The sequence below is a fragment of the Eulemur rufifrons genome, chromosome 1, assembly GCF_041146395.1.
Source record: "Eulemur rufifrons isolate Redbay chromosome 1, OSU_ERuf_1, whole genome shotgun sequence".
NCBI lineage: Eukaryota > Metazoa > Chordata > Mammalia > Primates > Lemuridae > Eulemur > Eulemur rufifrons.
The window spans coordinates 102,948,702-102,965,154 of record NC_090983.1 but is presented as its reverse complement, the minus strand read 5'-3'; the positions used below and the strand labels follow the sequence as shown (position 1 = coordinate 102,965,154).

Sequence of the window (16,453 nt, the reverse complement as noted above, 5' to 3'; positions counted from 1 at the left end):
GAAGATCCAGAATGGACAGTACTTCCAAGTTAATTTTGGACAGGTCTTCAGGCAAAAAAGGAGGTGGGCACGTTGATAGAGCGGAGGTTTGTATGTTGGAGACCACACAGGCTTGTGTCTCAGTTCTGCTGCTGTTTTCTCAGAGCTGCTAAAGTCTTTCCACACTGCAGAGTTTCTCTTTTATAAAATGAAGACAAATAACATAGTTCCATGGCAGGGAAGTAAATGAAAATATTTGTTGAATCTCAATCCGAAAGGTTGAGATTGCATTTTCTTCATAGTAAAACAAACCAGTCCAGGCTTGTTAGCATGCGTGGCCCTGGAAGCCCCCGTGAGCCCAGCTCTAATCCTTTGCCCGACCCCAGGCTACTCCGAGTCTCTCCAGTGCTCAAGCGTGGCCTAGGAATTTTATGGGAAGTATTTTGACAAGGGGACAAATGTAGCAGATTTGTTTTATTTGTCTTAAAGGATATGTATGTTTGAATAGACAGTGTCAGGGTTGATAGGAAAAAAGATGAGAAAAGAAAAACAATGTAATTTCTGGAAAGTGTATCTTCCAGCAACATTGTAGGACTTGAGCTTCCCTGAAGCTTAAGCATGTGCCTCTGTGCTAACCGCCTGGACAGCACTGTACGCTGTCAATGTCCGCAGCAGTGGTTCCAATGGTTTCCATCAAAATTGGTTAACTCAGATTGGTCGGGAACTCAAGCCGGAGTGGCATAGTCAGGGTGCAGAGAGGAAGTAAGGCCAGATGGGCAACAAACTTTGGATGCCACAGTAAGAACTTTGACGCTCACTCTGAATTAAATAGGAGCCTTTGAAGATCTTAGGCAGAGGAATGATGTGACCACTCTGGTGTGCAGAGGGGAGACCAGCTGGGAGGCTGCTGTGGAGGAGGGGGCAGGCAGGGGGCCTGTACCGAGGGCTGCTGGTGGACAGATGAGAAATGGTTGGATTCTGGGTAACGAAGCAGAGGCAGAGCTGATTGACTTGCTGATGGAATGGATGTGAATGGTGAGAGAAAGGGAGCAGTTAAGGGTGATGCCAAGATTTTTACTCTGAGCCACTGAAAGAACGTAGTTGTCAGATACTGAGATCAGAAGGCCCGTAGCTTGGGTGGTTTGAGTGGGTGGTCGGAAGTACTGCTTGGGGCACGTTAACTTTGCGATGTTTATCAGGCTGCCCAGAGGAAGAGCCCAGCAGGCTGGTGGAGTGGCAGGGGGGTGTTGCCTAGTGTAGCCCCAGAGCAGGTCACATGTGCATGACAATCTGACCACCTGTGGGAAGCTGTTACAATGACTACAGTGCAGAGGTGTCCAAATACCCAGATGTGAACCCAAGCCCGGCTGTGTTAGAAGATACAAGATACTGACAGCTGCAAAGCCACAAGCTTCAGAGCAGAGTGGGGGATGCCTTTCGTTGTGGAATCGGGTACTCCGACAGCAAGAACCAAAACCTATGTGCAAGGACGTTCTGCAGTGGATTTCATGGAGGGCGCGGTGGAAATGAAGTCGCCCACTGCTTTCTTTACATGGACAAGGTGAGAGGTATATGCACAACCACTCAAGGAAGATCCAGGAAAAACTTCTGACTCAAGAAACCATAATCACTGTGAAAGGATTCCCTGAGCAGTCCCTGAGACTACTGACAGATACAGTATCTTCAAATCTTAAATGCTGAAATTAAAGAGTTGGCAGCTTGAAAAGGAGGAAGCACGGGGCACCCTGGGCAGCGTTACGGAGAAGTGTGCTACGAGGCAGTACAAAGTGCAAGGCCCCGCACTCTCCAAGCTGGCGATATATTTATTTGTATTCTTTATTTTAAAGGTATAATTATATGTGAGGCAGTTTTTTAAATAATAGGCTGGAGAAAGGTTGCATGAATCGGGACGCGAACTGCGGAGAGGCACAGGTCTTCCAAACAGAGTCCGCCAGCGTGCACGTCGAACCTCTGCACCTGCCAACGCCAGGGGTCCGCTGTGCCCGAGGAGACTTGACGCTGTCTGGAAAGTCACTTCAGCCTCAAGCTGGTGTTGGCACACTCCACCGCCACCAGCCGAAATGCTGGAGCTTTCGAGGCGTGGCCCTCCCTCACTGAGAGACAACCTCAGGATGGGGACGTGCGTGTGCCCTGCTGCGGTCCCCGCGGCAGCTCACGCACCAGCAGAGGGAGAGACTGGCCCAGCGATGATCTACCTGAACGATCATGGTGTTTTAGGTGGCATTTAAATAATTTTTGTGGTGAAAATCATTAAATTGTGACATGATTTTGCTGTATTGTGGAGCATCAAAGTGAAAATAATGAAAAATTTCATTAAAGCCATACGTGACATAATTTCATGGTGTTAATTTGTAAAGATACTGCCTTCCTTGGATTTGTACTCCAAAAGTCCATGATGCAGAATGTCGTCTTGTGGGCAGGTTCTGTTCAGTGAAAAATCAAAGTCATTACTTGAATTTTACAGCAGCCTAAACTTAGAGGAACCGCTGTTTGCATCCTCGGCACCTCACGTTCGCCCAACATAAAATACCATGTGTCGAAATTCACGCTTCACTTCTTGCTAAAGGATGACATATCATATTTTTATGTGATTACTTTTTGAAGTAATTAACCACAAAGCATCTTTTATACATAAAGACCTGCCTTTTGACTAATTTCCCAGGTGCTTAATGCCTGCAGTAACATGGCCCTACAGCACAAGCAGCCGGGCGCACAGGGCGCTCACGGGCCGGCCACGAGGTCGGGGCAGCGAGATTGGAGGTGGGAGAGTTGCAGAGAGGGTGTGGCCACGTGGGAGAGGGAGGTGGCCGGAGAGGAGGCCGTCCCTTGCCGTGCGTGTGTGTGTGTGTGTGTGTGTGTGTATGTGTATGCGCATGTGTGTGCGTGGGTGTGTATGTGCATGTGTATGGGTGTGTGTGTGCATGTGTGTGTGCATGTGTGTGGGTAGGGGTGTGCGTGGGGGGTGAGTGTGTGCGCACACGTGAGAGTGTGGGTATGCATGTGTGCATGGGTGTGTGCGGGTGTGTGGGTTCATGCGTGTGTGTGTGGTGCGTGTGTGCATGGGTGTGCACATGTGTGTGGGGGTGTGCGTGGGTGTGTAGGTGGGTGTGTGCATGTGTGCATGTGTGTGTGGGTGTGTTTGTGCATCTGTGTGCAGGTGCGTGTGTGCGTGCATGTGTATGAGCATGTGTGTGCTTGGGGGGTGTGTGTGGCTGTGTGCGTGGGTGTGTGTGTATGTGGGTGTGTGTGCGTGTGTGCGTGGGCGCACACGTGTGTGGGTGGGTGGGCGTGCACACGTGTGTGCACGTGTGTGTGGGTATGTGCGTGTGTGGGGCTGTGTGCGTGGGTGTGTGTGTGTGCACGTGGGGCTGTGTGGGTGTGTGCGTGTGTGTGCGTGTGTGGGGCTGTGTGCGTGGGTGTGCGTGTGTGGGTGTGTGCGTGTGTGTGCATGTGCGCGTGTGCGTGTGTGTTTGGGAGGGGAGCCTGGAGCGCTTTACTCCTGCCTTTGCGGCCGGTGGTCTGAGAGACCCCAGCGATCCCGGGGGTTGGCAGTGCCGTGTGCCCAGCGAGCTCTGCTTCAGAGGCGGCTGGAGTCGGACACGCTGCAGGGGGCGCACTGTAAAGTCTCAGAAAAGGCTATTTTCCTCCCACCTGTAAGGGAACCGGGAGAGCAGGGAGGCTGAGGGAAGCTCAGAGCCTTTCCCAAGAGGAAACCGCGGGTCAGCCTTGCAGAGGGGAGGGGGTCCGATTTGGTGCTGCGGACGCCGTAGAGTTTAGGTTGCCAAAGGAACAAAGCTCTCTGAAGCTTAAGTTGTAAGTGAGCCTTTCGTGCAACCGAAAATCAAAATTCTCAAGCTGGGGAGATGACAAAATGTAGTGTGGGACCGAAAAAGGACATCAGGAGGAAACCTGCGCATGTTAATAATAATGTGTTAGTACAGGTTTCATGCATGGTGACAAATGTACCACACTCAGGTGAAATCGTAGTAACAGGGGAAGCTGGTGTGGGCTTTAGGGGAACTCTCCGTACTGTCTGCTCAATTGTTCTGCAGATCTAAAACTGTTCTAAAAAATAAAGTCCATTAAAAATACTTTTTTAAAAAAGCCAAAAGCTGGATGGGATTTAGACAGAGCAGAAGGCAGATGTCAGGACAAGAGCTAGGAAGGGAGTGATCCCAAGGCCAGCCTGGCCCCAAGGGCTGTGGGGCTTCCAGATCAGGCTGCCGGAGCGCAGGGCAGGAGGGGCGGAGGGCAGGGCAGCGGAGAGGTTGTGGACGGAGGAGTAGACTCTTCTAGCAGTAAGCAGGGACCTCACCCAGCCTGGACTGTGGGCCTCACCGTCAGCAGGACTCCTTCCTGCAGAAATCATGCAGTTTAAACTAAGTCGTCCAGTGAAAATACCCGGAGACCTGGCTGGCCCGAGAGATTTGGTTCCTTGTGAGCTGTGTGACTTTGGGGAAGGAGCTTCACCTCTCTGGGCCCCAGCTTCCTCATCTTTAGAAGGGGCCCAGCATCTCAGCTTCCTTGTTCATGTCGCAAGGATGGAGTGAGATGCCTGTACAGCAGCAGACCTGATGTATCCCACTCCTGCAGCCCAGTGCTTCTGGGGATGGGGACAGTGCCTGTACCCGCCACCCCTCCCGGGCAGTGACCTGCTGCCGTCCTGCCAGCTGCCTTGGAGCTGCCCCTGCGCCTCTCCTCTGTGTCTCTCTGTACTCCAGCTAGTCCACAACTCCCCCATGTCTTTGAACAACCCCGCTGGCTGGCTTCTGGGGCCGATGCTGTCCACATTGCCTGGAACACTCTTTGCCCCCTTCGCGCCCCCTGCCAACATGTCACCTTGGGCTCTCCGGGCCTGATCGGGGTCTCCTGTGCCTCCTGCTTCACGGCATCACAGGACACCATTTGTTTAACGCCCCTGTTTCCTGCAGGACTCTGGTTCTCCTTGTTCACGCTGCACCCTTAGAACCCAGTGTGGTATTCGGTGGCACCAACACAGTGGGCACTGGATAAATGCTGTGGAGTGGATGCAGAGAGACAGACACAAATGCGTAGACGCCCCTGGCTGGTTGGTGCCTGCAGCCCTCCACATGCCCCACGTGCCCGGATTCCTGTTCCACGCTGAGACCGTGTGCCAGGCTTTGTAGAGAGATTTCTAAAAGGCTCCAGGGCCACCTCAAAGACTATATTGCCTTGATTTGCTGGAGCAGAACTTTCTGCAGCGTTAGGAGTCACTTTCTTAATGGCTCTTGAGGAAAGCAGGGGACCTCCAACTTCCCGCACACACCAGTGCACACGGAGTGCTGTGCAGACGCAGCCTGCGGGGTCCTGCCCCCTCGTTTTGGTCAGCAGGTCTGGGGAGGGTCCTGAGAATGTGCCTCTCTAACAAGCTCCCAAGAGCAGCTGCCAGGCTGGGCCCCACACTGAGGACCATTGACTTCCAGGGCTGCGGAGCAGCACAGCAAAGAGGTACACGCTGAGGAGATGCCCCGGGGCTCTCCCTGGAGGGCAGAACCACCCATCTTCCCTTACAAGGGGGAGCAGAGACCTCTCGGCCGCTGTTCACCAGAGGCAAAGGCACCCTCGCTGAACTTTTGTCCAAATCCAGAATTCTGAGCTGTGCTGCTGTCTAAACAGTGTTAGGGTTTAGAATGGATCAGACAGCTGACTTGTCTTCCTGTAGAGAAATTAAAAATCCGGAGTCAAGACCAGCTTGTGTGCTGAACGGGGCATGTGTGGGACATGTGGCCACACCCTTTAAAGTGTTCATACCAGTTAGCTGTGGGTGACCGTCTGGGGGCCTTGCTTCACACCAGAGAGCTTGAGGCGAGTGTCTCCAGGCTGGTGACACAGAGCACAGAGCCTGGACCCCTGCTTCTGTCCCGGGGCCCTCCCCCGCCCCCACCCCCACTCCCACAGCGCCTTCTCTTTCCCTCGTTTACTCAGTCGTGAAACCCTCAGGACCACCTTCTGAGGCCCACACCCTGTGCTGGAAGCTAGAATATAGGACGGTGACTAAAACTCGTGGGAGACTTGTGATGACACTGACTTTCTTTTCTCTCAGTCTGCAAATTTGCTAGATGAGCAATCATTCTGCGAACTGCTGAGACCCCAGCTGGGACTGCCTGAGAAAAGAGCCGAGAAAAGCAGTGACTCCTACAAGAAATCTGTCTTATTCCCCTAAAGAGACCATTGCTTTAAAAATGCCCCAGAGAAAGTGTGGCAGAGAGAAAGGGGAGACCTTCTTTTTTAAGACATATACTACAGTATTTACAGATTAAATTATATGATGTCTGGGACTTGCTTTAAAATAAAGGAACACTGAAAGAAATCAAAGAGAATCTAAATATGGGGAGATATTCTGTGTTCATGGACTAGAGAACTCAGCAGGACTCACTGGTCTCCAAATTGGTACATAGATTTAGTGCAATTCCTATCAAAATCTCAGCAAGTGTTTTTGTGACTATAGACAAGATTATTCTGAAATTTATATGGGAAAGCAAACGAACACAAATAGCCAAAACAATTCTGAAAAAGATGGAATAAAGTAAGAGGTACCACTCTACTAAATTTCAAGAATTATTACAGACCCACAAAAAACAAGATGGCCTGGGAGGAGGATGAACACAAGGATTAGAACAGAGAATCCAGAAACAGCGTCACACAAGTATAGCCAGCCAGTTGTTTAAACAGTTGAGAGATAGTCCACATACTGTTATTTTCCATCTTTTGTTGTTTTTTTTTTTATGATAACCATCCTATGGATGTGAAGTGATACATCATTGTGGTTTTGATTTGCATTTCCCTAATGATTACTGATGTTGAGCATCTTTTTATGAGCTATTTAGCCATTTGTATATCTGCTTTGGAGAAATGTCTGTTCAATTCCTTTGCCCACTTTTGTATTGAGTTGTTTTTTGAGTTTTTGGTTTGTTTCTTTTGTTTTGTTTTCTGAGTTGTAGTTCTTTATACATTCTGGATATCAATCCCTTATCAGATACATGATTTGCAAATATTTTCTCCCTTTCTGTGGGTTACCTTTTCTCTACTGATACTGTCCTTTGATGCATAGAAGTTTTAAATTTGATGTAGTCCAATTTATATTTCTTTTTCTTTTGTTGCCTGTGCTTTTGGTGTTATTTCCAAGAAATCATTTCCAAATCCAATATCATACAGCTTTTCCTCTATGTTTTATTCTAGAAGTTTTATAGTTTTAGTTCTTTTATTTAGAGCTAATTTTTATGTTTGTTAGGTAAGAGTCCATCTTCATTCTTTTGCATTTGGATGTCCAGTTTCCCAACACCATTTGTTGAAAAGACTCCCTTTTCCCCCATTGAGTGTCTTGGCACCTCTGTCAAGAATCAATTGACCACATATGTGAGGGTTTATTTCTGGTTTCCTCTGTTCTATTCCTTTGGTCTGTATGTCTGTCCTTACGTCAGTACCACATGTTTGCTTATTGCAACTTTTCAGTAAGTTTTGAAATCAAGAAGTGTGGGTCCTTCAACTTTGTTGTTTTTCAAGATGATTTTGGCTATTCAAGTCCCTTGAGATTCTATATGAATTTTAAGATGAGTTTTTCTATTTGTATAAAAAATGCCACTGACATTTTTATAGGAATGCATTGAATCTGTAGATTCTTTGGATAGTATTGTCATCTTAAAAATATTGTCTTTCAATCCATGAACATGGGATGCCTTTTCATTTTTTTAGTTTTTCTTTCATTTCTTTCAGCAATATTTTATAGTTTTTATTGTATAAATCTTTTGACTCTTTGTTAAACTTATTCCTAAGTATTTTATTCTTTTTGATGCTACTATAATGAAATTTTAAAATTTTTCCTTTTCAGATTATTCATTGTAAAAACACAGAAATACACTGATTTTGTGTGTTGATTTATATTCTGCAGTTTTGCTGAATTTATCAGCTCTAACAATTTTATTATGGATTCTTTTAGGTTTTCTACATATAAGATCATCTCATCTGCAAACAGAGATCATTTTATTTTTCCTTTTGAATTTGGATACCTTTTATTTCTTCTTCTTGCCTATTTGCTCTCACCAGGACTTCCAGTACTGTAGTGAATAGAATTGGAGAAGGCAGGCATCCTTGTCTTGTCCCTGATCTCCCACCATTGAGCATGAGGTCAGTTGTGAGTGTTTCATAGGTGGCTGTTAAGAATATATTTTTTTTGTATTCCTAATTTAGTGAGTGTTTTATCATGACAAGGTGTTGAAGAATGGTTTTTCTGCATCAGTTGAGACGATGTGTATTTTCGCCTTCGTTCTGTTAATGTAGCATATTATATTGATTCATTTTCATATGTTGAACCATCCTTGCATTCAAGAAATAAATCCCATTTTGTCATGATATATAATCCTTTTAATATGCTGTTGAATTTGATTTTTTTTTTTAGTTTGTAAGACAATTTTTATTTTGTACTTTTTAAAAGTGGACATTAACATTCAATATATATTTACATCTTAAAATGTCACCCAACTTAGTGAAAACAAGGCATTCAATGGCACACTAGAACAGAAGCTGTTAACTGCTAATCATTTTATGAAGTCATACCTATGTAAAAATAAACACTATAGAGAATAAATAGGCTTAACTTCAGCTAACAAGTGACAAATATAATTATAAATAAATACCAGATCTCTAACAGGAATCTGCAAAAAGTTTTACTACCTAAGGATTTTCACTCAAAGTAGATAAAATGCATAGTAATCCCAACCTTGCAGGATAGCAAGTTAACAGATACATTTTCTCTTGCTGGAAGACTATCTCAGTAACATTTCTGGATGAAACATAAAGTTACTATTGCACATTTTAAAAGGATTGGCCCAGCTGAGTTTCCTCTAATTTTAATTCCTCCTTGTCATTTAAAGTATTAGCAAGAGCATCACTACGTGGACTGTCCGGAATGTCTTTGTTTGGTCCATTTGACAACTCCTTTCGATCCTCACCAGTATGAACCTCTTCAACTATCTGTGCCCTGGGTGTGTCCATTAACACGTCATTTCCTAGGGACTGAGTATTACTCAGTAGCTTTGCCTGCCTTCTTTCCAAGGCCAGTTGTTTATTTCTCTCAATTCTTTTTTGTTGCTTTTCTGTTAGGCTTCTACTTGACTCGGAAGCAAACTTCTCACTTTCAGATGAGTTTGTCAAGAAGGGATCTAATTCAGTAGCTCTTACTTCATGGCCGTCATTTCCCCTCCTTCATCATCACCACTAACAAAATCTTCATGTAAAATAGCAAGACCAAGTCAAATTTGTTTTAAACAGGTCTGAACTTCCTTTTTATTTCCCAGATATTCGATTCTGTCAATAAAATCCTCAAATTGCAGTTTAGGGAGCAGCCTATGTGCCCAGTGCTCCATGTGTCTGATTAGCATCTTCGAGTCTTCAGCCGCATGACCTTTACCTTTGACGTTCGTCTTGTCAAACAAATTCCTCCAGGCTGGAAGCCCCTCTCTGCAATTAGTGTCTGCGCATCCAGCCTGGGTGCGTCCCTTCTGGCTGTTCTCTGGAGATGCAGCGGCAGCTGCTCCACAGGCTGCAGCAGGCCCAGCTCCTTCACCTCTTTCCTCTCGGAGAGGCTGGAGTTGGGAAAGGAGGTCGGTTTCTTCTCCTCTGTGTGCATAGTCTGCTGGGTCAATCATGCCGTTCTCCTGTGGTTCCAGCATCTTTTCCTCTGGTTTCCTCCCTTCCTGGACACTCCTCCTGGATCTTCTTTGCAGATTCATCTTCTTCTCACACACGCTGCAGCCGCCCCCACGCCGTGAGGGCCCTGTTGAATTTGATTTGGTAGTATTTTGTTGAAGAGTTTTGCATCTATATTCGTCAGGGACATTAGCCTTAGTTTTCTTTTCTTGTAGTTTCTTTGTCTGGTTTATTATCAGGGTAATACTGGCCTTATAGAATGAGTTAGGAAGTATTCTCTCCTCTTCAATTTTTTGAAAGAGTTTGAGAAGAATTGGTGTTAATTATTCTTTAAATGGTAGAAGCTATCTGGCCCTGGGCTTTTCTTTATTGGGATGTTTTTGATTATTTATTCAATCTCCTTACCAGTTATAAGTCTATTCAGATTTTCTATTTCTTTTTGAGTCAGTTTTGGTAGATGTGTGTTTCTAGAAATTTTCCATTTCTTCTAGTTTAATGTGTTGGTATACAACAGTTCCTAGTATTCTCTGATAACCGTCTTTGTTCTGTAAAATAGGTAGTAAAGTCCTTACTTTGCCAACTGAATTTTACAAACGTACAAAAGTAATTCAGGGGAGGAAAGATAGTCTTTTCACAAATAGTGCTGGAAAAATCAGACCATCCATAGGCAATGAAAATGAACTTTAACCTAAACCTCACATATTATGCAAAAAAACCCAACTGAAATGGATCATAGATTTCGATGTAAAACTGCGAACTTTTAGAAGAAAACATAACAGTGGCCCATATTGAAGCTGCAGCTGCTTCCCCACAGCTGCTGTGGTCAAAAGGGGCCCCGAGGGACAGTTTTCCTTGACAGTCGGCATTCTGTTTGCGGTGACGGATCTGCTGACACATTTGGGGAAAATACAGTTCAACTGAAAAAGAAAAAAATGGAAGAAAGCATAAAAGAAAATCTTTGGGAACAAGGGTTTGGTGAGGAGTTCTTAGACATGACACAAAGGCATGACTCATAAAAGGAAACATTGATAAATTTAACATCGTGAAAATTTAAAATGTTTGCCTCATGAAAACCCTTGATAAGGGAATGAAAAGATAAGCTACGGACTAGGAGAAAATGCTTGCAAACCACATATTTAACAAAGAACTCACATTTATAATATATAAAGAACTCTTAAATCTCAACATTAAAACAACAAAAAATCCAACTAGAAAATAGGCAAAAGACGTGAAGCGGTATTTCACCAAAGAGGATAGATGGCAAAGAAGCGCATGAAAAGATGTTCAGCCTCACCAGCCTTTTGGGAAATGCAAATTGGGACCATAAGGAGATAAAACGGCACACCTATCAGAATGTCTAAAATATGAAGTAGTGACAATACCAAATGCTGGTGAGGATTCAGAGACACTGGGTCTCTCATGCAATCACTGGTGGGGATATAAAATGATCCACCCACTCTGAAAACTAGTTTGGCAGTTTCTTAGAAACTAAATATCTGACTCCCATGTGACTCAGCAGTTACACTCTGGGCACCCATCCCAGAGAGGTGACACTTATGTTCACACAAAACCTTGCTCATGGATGCTCATAGCAGCTGTGTTCATAACATCCAATAATTGGAACCAACTGACACATCCTTAAACAAGTGAATGGTTAAACAAACTGTGGTATTTATTTGCATACCAGGGAATACTACTCAGCAATAAAAAGGAGTGACATATTAATACAACAACTTGGATGGATCTCGGGCATTTGGCTGAGTGAAAAAGGCGACCTTAAAAGCTTACATACAGTTTGCTCCAGTGGCTACACATATCTGTATGTGTGGTAAAATGGCATAGAACACACACATCGTACCAACGCCAGGTCCTGGCTGTGCTATCGTCCTACACTTACTCGAGATATACCATCTGGGGAGACTGGGTGAAGGATACCACAGGACCTGCAGGAAGGTTGTGACACCCTGTAACTGTAATTATTTCAAAATAAAAAGGTTTTTTTAGAGCCCTAGAGAAGAAGGCATGTCAGTTTGACAGCCTTTGATGGATTGCAGTTTGTTTTAGATGTGTATTGTGGTTATGTTTTTCAAAAAGGCAAATGGGGTCCTTATTTCTTAGAAACATATGCTATGGTATTTATATACCTTGGTTTTATTTTAAAAAACCATCCAGTGGGGAGGTGAATTAGATGATGAAACCAAACTGGCTACATGTTGAGAATTGCTCAAGCTGGACAATGGATATATAAGGTTTATTATACTAGTATCTCTCCCTTTGTGCATGTTTGAAACTTTCCATAATAAAACAGTTTTAAAACACAAATGAAATAAAAAAAAATATGAGGGTTCCTTGGGACTCCTGACTATCCGCACGGTCAGGAGCCAGGCCCTTGGCTGCCACTAGCAGGCCTGGCTCAGGCCGCTGCCGCCCGGCTGGAGGTGGGGCAGCCCAGGCCAGGTCTGGGGACTTGCAGGGAGCGCTAGCTGTGCTCCTGGCGCCGGCTCCGAGGGCTCACCGCCTGCCCACCTGCTCGTCCTCCAGGCTCCCGCTTCCCGCGCTCATCTCCCCATTTGTTCATTCATCTGGTTAGTCGCCATTCAGCCGCAGTTCCTCCACCCATCGGTTTACTCATTTGTGTATTTAGCATTTACTAAGAGTCGCCCTCAGTGAAGAAGGCAGGGCTCCCGCCTTCAGGGCGCTCGGAGTCTAGCTGGGGAGAGAGGCCATCACGGTGTGTGGAGGGTGTGTATGTCACGCCACCGCCACGAGAGTCGTCTGTTCAGGCACCCTGACAGTGGGGCAGACGCAGGATGAGGCTTTCCAGAAGGGGAATGCCGAGGAGGGCTGTGACGGTCAACATTTTCACCTGGGTCGGCCCCACCCACAGAAGCCAGTGTAATATCCCTGTTTCAAGGTCAGTTGATTAGCAGCCTTAATTCTGCAACCTTAACTCCTCTCTGATCAGACCCTGTCATCGCTCTGCCTCCCACAAGAACAGGGTCCAGGTGCAGACCAGGTCAGGACGGCGCAGACACTGCGGGGCTGGGAAAGGCCTGCCTGTTCCGTACCTGGTGCTGGGACCATGCGTTCTCTTTGTGGAAAAAATTAACTTGGATTCTAACCTCATGCCATATATAAAAAGCATTGCCAGGCGGATTAAAAGCTTTCATGTCAAAATAAAAACTATAAAATATTAAAGGATAACATGGGACAGGCTGGTCTGAGTGCAGTGGTGTTTACAACTAATTGATCACAACCAGTTACAGATTCCTTTGTTCCCTCTCCACTCCCACTGCTTCACTTGACCAGCCTTAAAAGAAAAAAAAAAAAACATAGGAGAATATCTTTATGACTTTGAGGTGGGGAAGAATTTCTTAAGCACAAAACACATAAACCATATAGGACTAGCTTGACAGATTTCTCTATATTAAAACTAAGAACTTCTGTTCTTAAGGCACGTTAAAGAGAATGACAAGACAAGCCACAACCTGGGAGAAGGTAGTTGTAACACGTATGAACAGACACACCTAGAGTGGAGGAGGGGCAAGTATCTATAAACATACATATATTTTTTACACCAATGATTAATGTTAAAGGTAGGGTAATAGAAAAATCGGTAAAACTCATAGAAATTTCCCATAAAGGAAATATAAATGACCCGTAAACAGATAAGATGCTCAAGTCGCTCAACTCATTAGTAATCAGAAATGCAAGTTGAAGCCACAAAGAGATACCATTTCATATTCATTAGCCTCTCGAAAATTAACACGTCTGATAATGCCAATCCCAAGAGCGAGCTAGGGTCTAGAGTGATGGGAACATTTATACACCACTGCTCGGTGTCTAAATTGGTAGAACTGCTTTGGGAAACTGTTTGGTGTACCTAGGGCCCAGCGATGTCACACCTAAGTGTCTATACCCTAGAGTGTGAATTTATACCAGGGGCAATGATTCCACCACGAGGGCAAAGATCTTAACTATTACAATGCTTTGTGGCCCTCCAAAGAGGCTCGCCACATGACAGTATACAGTATATCTGTGGCATTAACATTTCATGGGGGGCAGGGGGTTAGGAGGACAATGTCTAAAAGGCTCCTTAGGGGGGCAGTCGGGAGACAAAGGCTGCCTAGAGGCACAGCCCGCCTAGAGGCACAGCCCGCCCAAGGCGGCGCCATCGTCGGGCACGGCAGCCACGCGGGAACAGCCGCCCTGCTCCAGCAGTGCAGCAGATACACGAAGTCTGAGAGGGCCTAAAACACAACACTGTGCCAGTGAAAATACAGCAAGCACAGCTGCACAAGCAGTTGAGTGACAAGAGCCAGTCAGAGAAGAGCAGCTGCTGGATGTGTCATTTATAGAAGGTCAAAAACAGCCCTAACTGGGCAGAAATCAACCCTATGACAAAGACAAGCATGGGAATGACAGGCAAAAAGTTCCAACTCCTGGATGTCTCTACAGGAGAGAGAGGGGAGTGGGACTGGAGTGGGGGTACAGGAGGGGGAGTCCAGGATTCTGTTTTTCTTAAGCAGGGTGATAGGAACCAGGACTGTTTATTGTACTGAATTTCAAACTATAATTGCATGTATGTATGTACTGTATGTTTTCTTTGAATACACACACACATCTACTTCGCAACAAAGTTTTACGTTTTTCTTACGGGCCTGAGAGCACAGCCGGCACACTGGATGCGCGGGCCCCGCCGCGTTGTGCCGTGGCGAGTTCGCGGGCCTCCTGCTGGGTGGTCGGTGCTGTGGACGGTCGTGGCGGTGGGGGCGGCGGTGGGTTCTCACAGCCAGGCCGCGGGTCTGCGGCAAGGATGGTTAGAAAGCCTGGCTCCCAGCATTCCCCGCGCACAGGGGGAGTGTCTGTTCCCAGAAGGCTTCTCTGCACCCCTCCCTCCCGCTTGAGCCGCCCCCTTTGCCAGCTGCTGTCTCTCCTTCCAGCCATGCCTGATGGAGCTCTGGACGCGGCCATGCGTGCTGACGAGGCAGGGAGCGAGGAGGACCTGTATGAGGACCTGCACGGCTCTGGCCACCACTACAGCCACCCTGGAGGGGGCGGCGAGCAGCTGGCCATCAACGAGGTAGGGCCAGGGCTGCGCGGGCAGGGGTGGGGGTGCTGGGGCCGGACAGATGTGGCCCTGGCCGTCCCGGCAACTCCAGCACACCCGGGCTGGACAGATGCCCACAGCCTGTGTTCCAGGCAGGGGACAGTGCTGCCAGCTGCACACGACGGGGGTTCAGCCTGCAGCTCTCACTTTAGGATGTGTTGTCAGAGCAGCGTTTGTCCAAACACGGGGCTCCCCCATGCCCTCCCAGGCCCACAGAGCCACGGAAGAGCAGGCCCGAGGCAAGCAGGCCCTCCCAGTGAGCAGGGCCTGAGAGCCTCCCTGCAGGGTCCCTCCAACCAGCAGACTGAGAACAAGGCCAGTGAAACTGCTGTCCCTCCCGCTGACACCACGAGTGCAGAAGTATTGCTGTAGCTATGACAACTGCACGTTGTGGCCATAGTTTACCACTCCTACCCAAGCAGAAGAAATTAGTGAGAAACCTCATCTGGGCTAAACAGGTTCCCATCGCACACTCTCCTCTTGCATTCTCCAAGGAGAGAGAAATTTGGAGGCTTCGGTTCATGGCCTCTCTTCTCCCTCGCCCTCCTATTCCCTCGCTGTCTCTGACTGCACCTGGCTGTGAGCATGATGGCAGTGTCGCCAGACGTTGGGCACAGCACGTGCCCATGGCAGTCACATGTTCTCCTGGTCACAGAGTGCTGCTGTGTTTCTGCCTCATGAATCTGACAACCCAGGACCTCGCAGCACTCAGGTGTAAGCGGAAACAGTTAGACTTTAACATTTCTGTGAAGGAATGGGCTGGAAGGCTTCTCAGAAACCGGGAAGGAACGTGGTGTCCTCGTTCCCTGCCGGACAGGGCAACAAGGGCAATGCCAACAAACTCATCGTAGACTCTTGACTCTAGACAATGATTTAAAATTGTTATTAAATAATGCTTTATTCAAAATCCATGATGCATAGAGAATGAATACGCAAATAAGTTAGGTTTTCCAACAAATAACACCTTTCGCATTAAGTGCCTCTCTGAGCTATTCTGGATAGAAGGTGTTCTGAAACCACGTCATCTGGTGCTGTTCCTTCAAGAGTCAGGCTGCCTCCCCCATCTTGGGCTCCACCACAGCAGGGAGTCCAGGCTGGGGGCCTGTCAGACGTGGGTGACGTTGCGCACCGGGCAGGTGACTGACTGAGCACGGGTTCACTGGCTGTCCGACAGGAGGGCCACCAGGCTGCACGGGGGCTGCCGGAAACAGGGAATGTGCACGCCCCGGCCCGGTGGGTTCTCAGGTCCCCAGTGGCCGGGATGGTGACGCAGAGGAAAGTGACAGCTCTCAGGGACTGGGGAGGCGGGTACTTGATCGGCCTCAGACGCTGCGTTGTCAGAGTCCCTGTTTCTGCACTGTGGGGTTGTATGTCTCCTACCTGATGGTGAAACTGGGGAGTGTCACATCTCGCTGCTGGCGAGGAGCTGCTTTGGGGCGTCCTTATTTCCTGGACAAGATGTTCATTCTGAGGTGCTTGGGCCAAAGAAAGCCCAAAGAACAAATAACAAATACTCTTTGGCAGAGGGCCCCTTTGTGAGGTAAATGCAGGCAATTTAGATCATGAATCGGATGAGCACCTATTTGGGCTACTGAGAGGATGGTGTCCTGTTGGTCCAAAGGCCTTTCTTGGCATTGGAGTTACTGAGAGGACGCTGCTCTGTGCTTTCCAGGAGTG

The 16,453-nt window shown here is 47.1% G+C and overlaps 1 non-coding gene and 2 pseudogenes across 1 annotated transcript; 2 read left to right on the top strand and 1 right to left on the bottom strand.

Moving 5' to 3' along the window:
- The window catches only part of LOC138387573 (SUMO-specific isopeptidase USPL1 pseudogene), a 38,193-nt pseudogene extending 33,334 nt beyond the window's left edge, over window positions 1-4,859 (top strand).
- Window positions 4,860-4,949: 90 nt separating this feature from the next.
- On the bottom strand, window positions 4,950-9,689 carry LOC138387564 (TIMELESS-interacting protein pseudogene; annotated as a pseudogene).
- A 754-nt stretch (window positions 9,690-10,443) lies between these two features.
- Window positions 10,444-10,580, top strand: LOC138388021 (small nucleolar RNA SNORA16B/SNORA16A family). The gene has a single exon (XR_011234050.1). It is a non-coding gene; the product is annotated as a small nucleolar RNA SNORA16B/SNORA16A family (small nucleolar RNA).
- The last annotated feature ends 5,873 nt before the right edge of the window (window positions 10,581-16,453 follow it).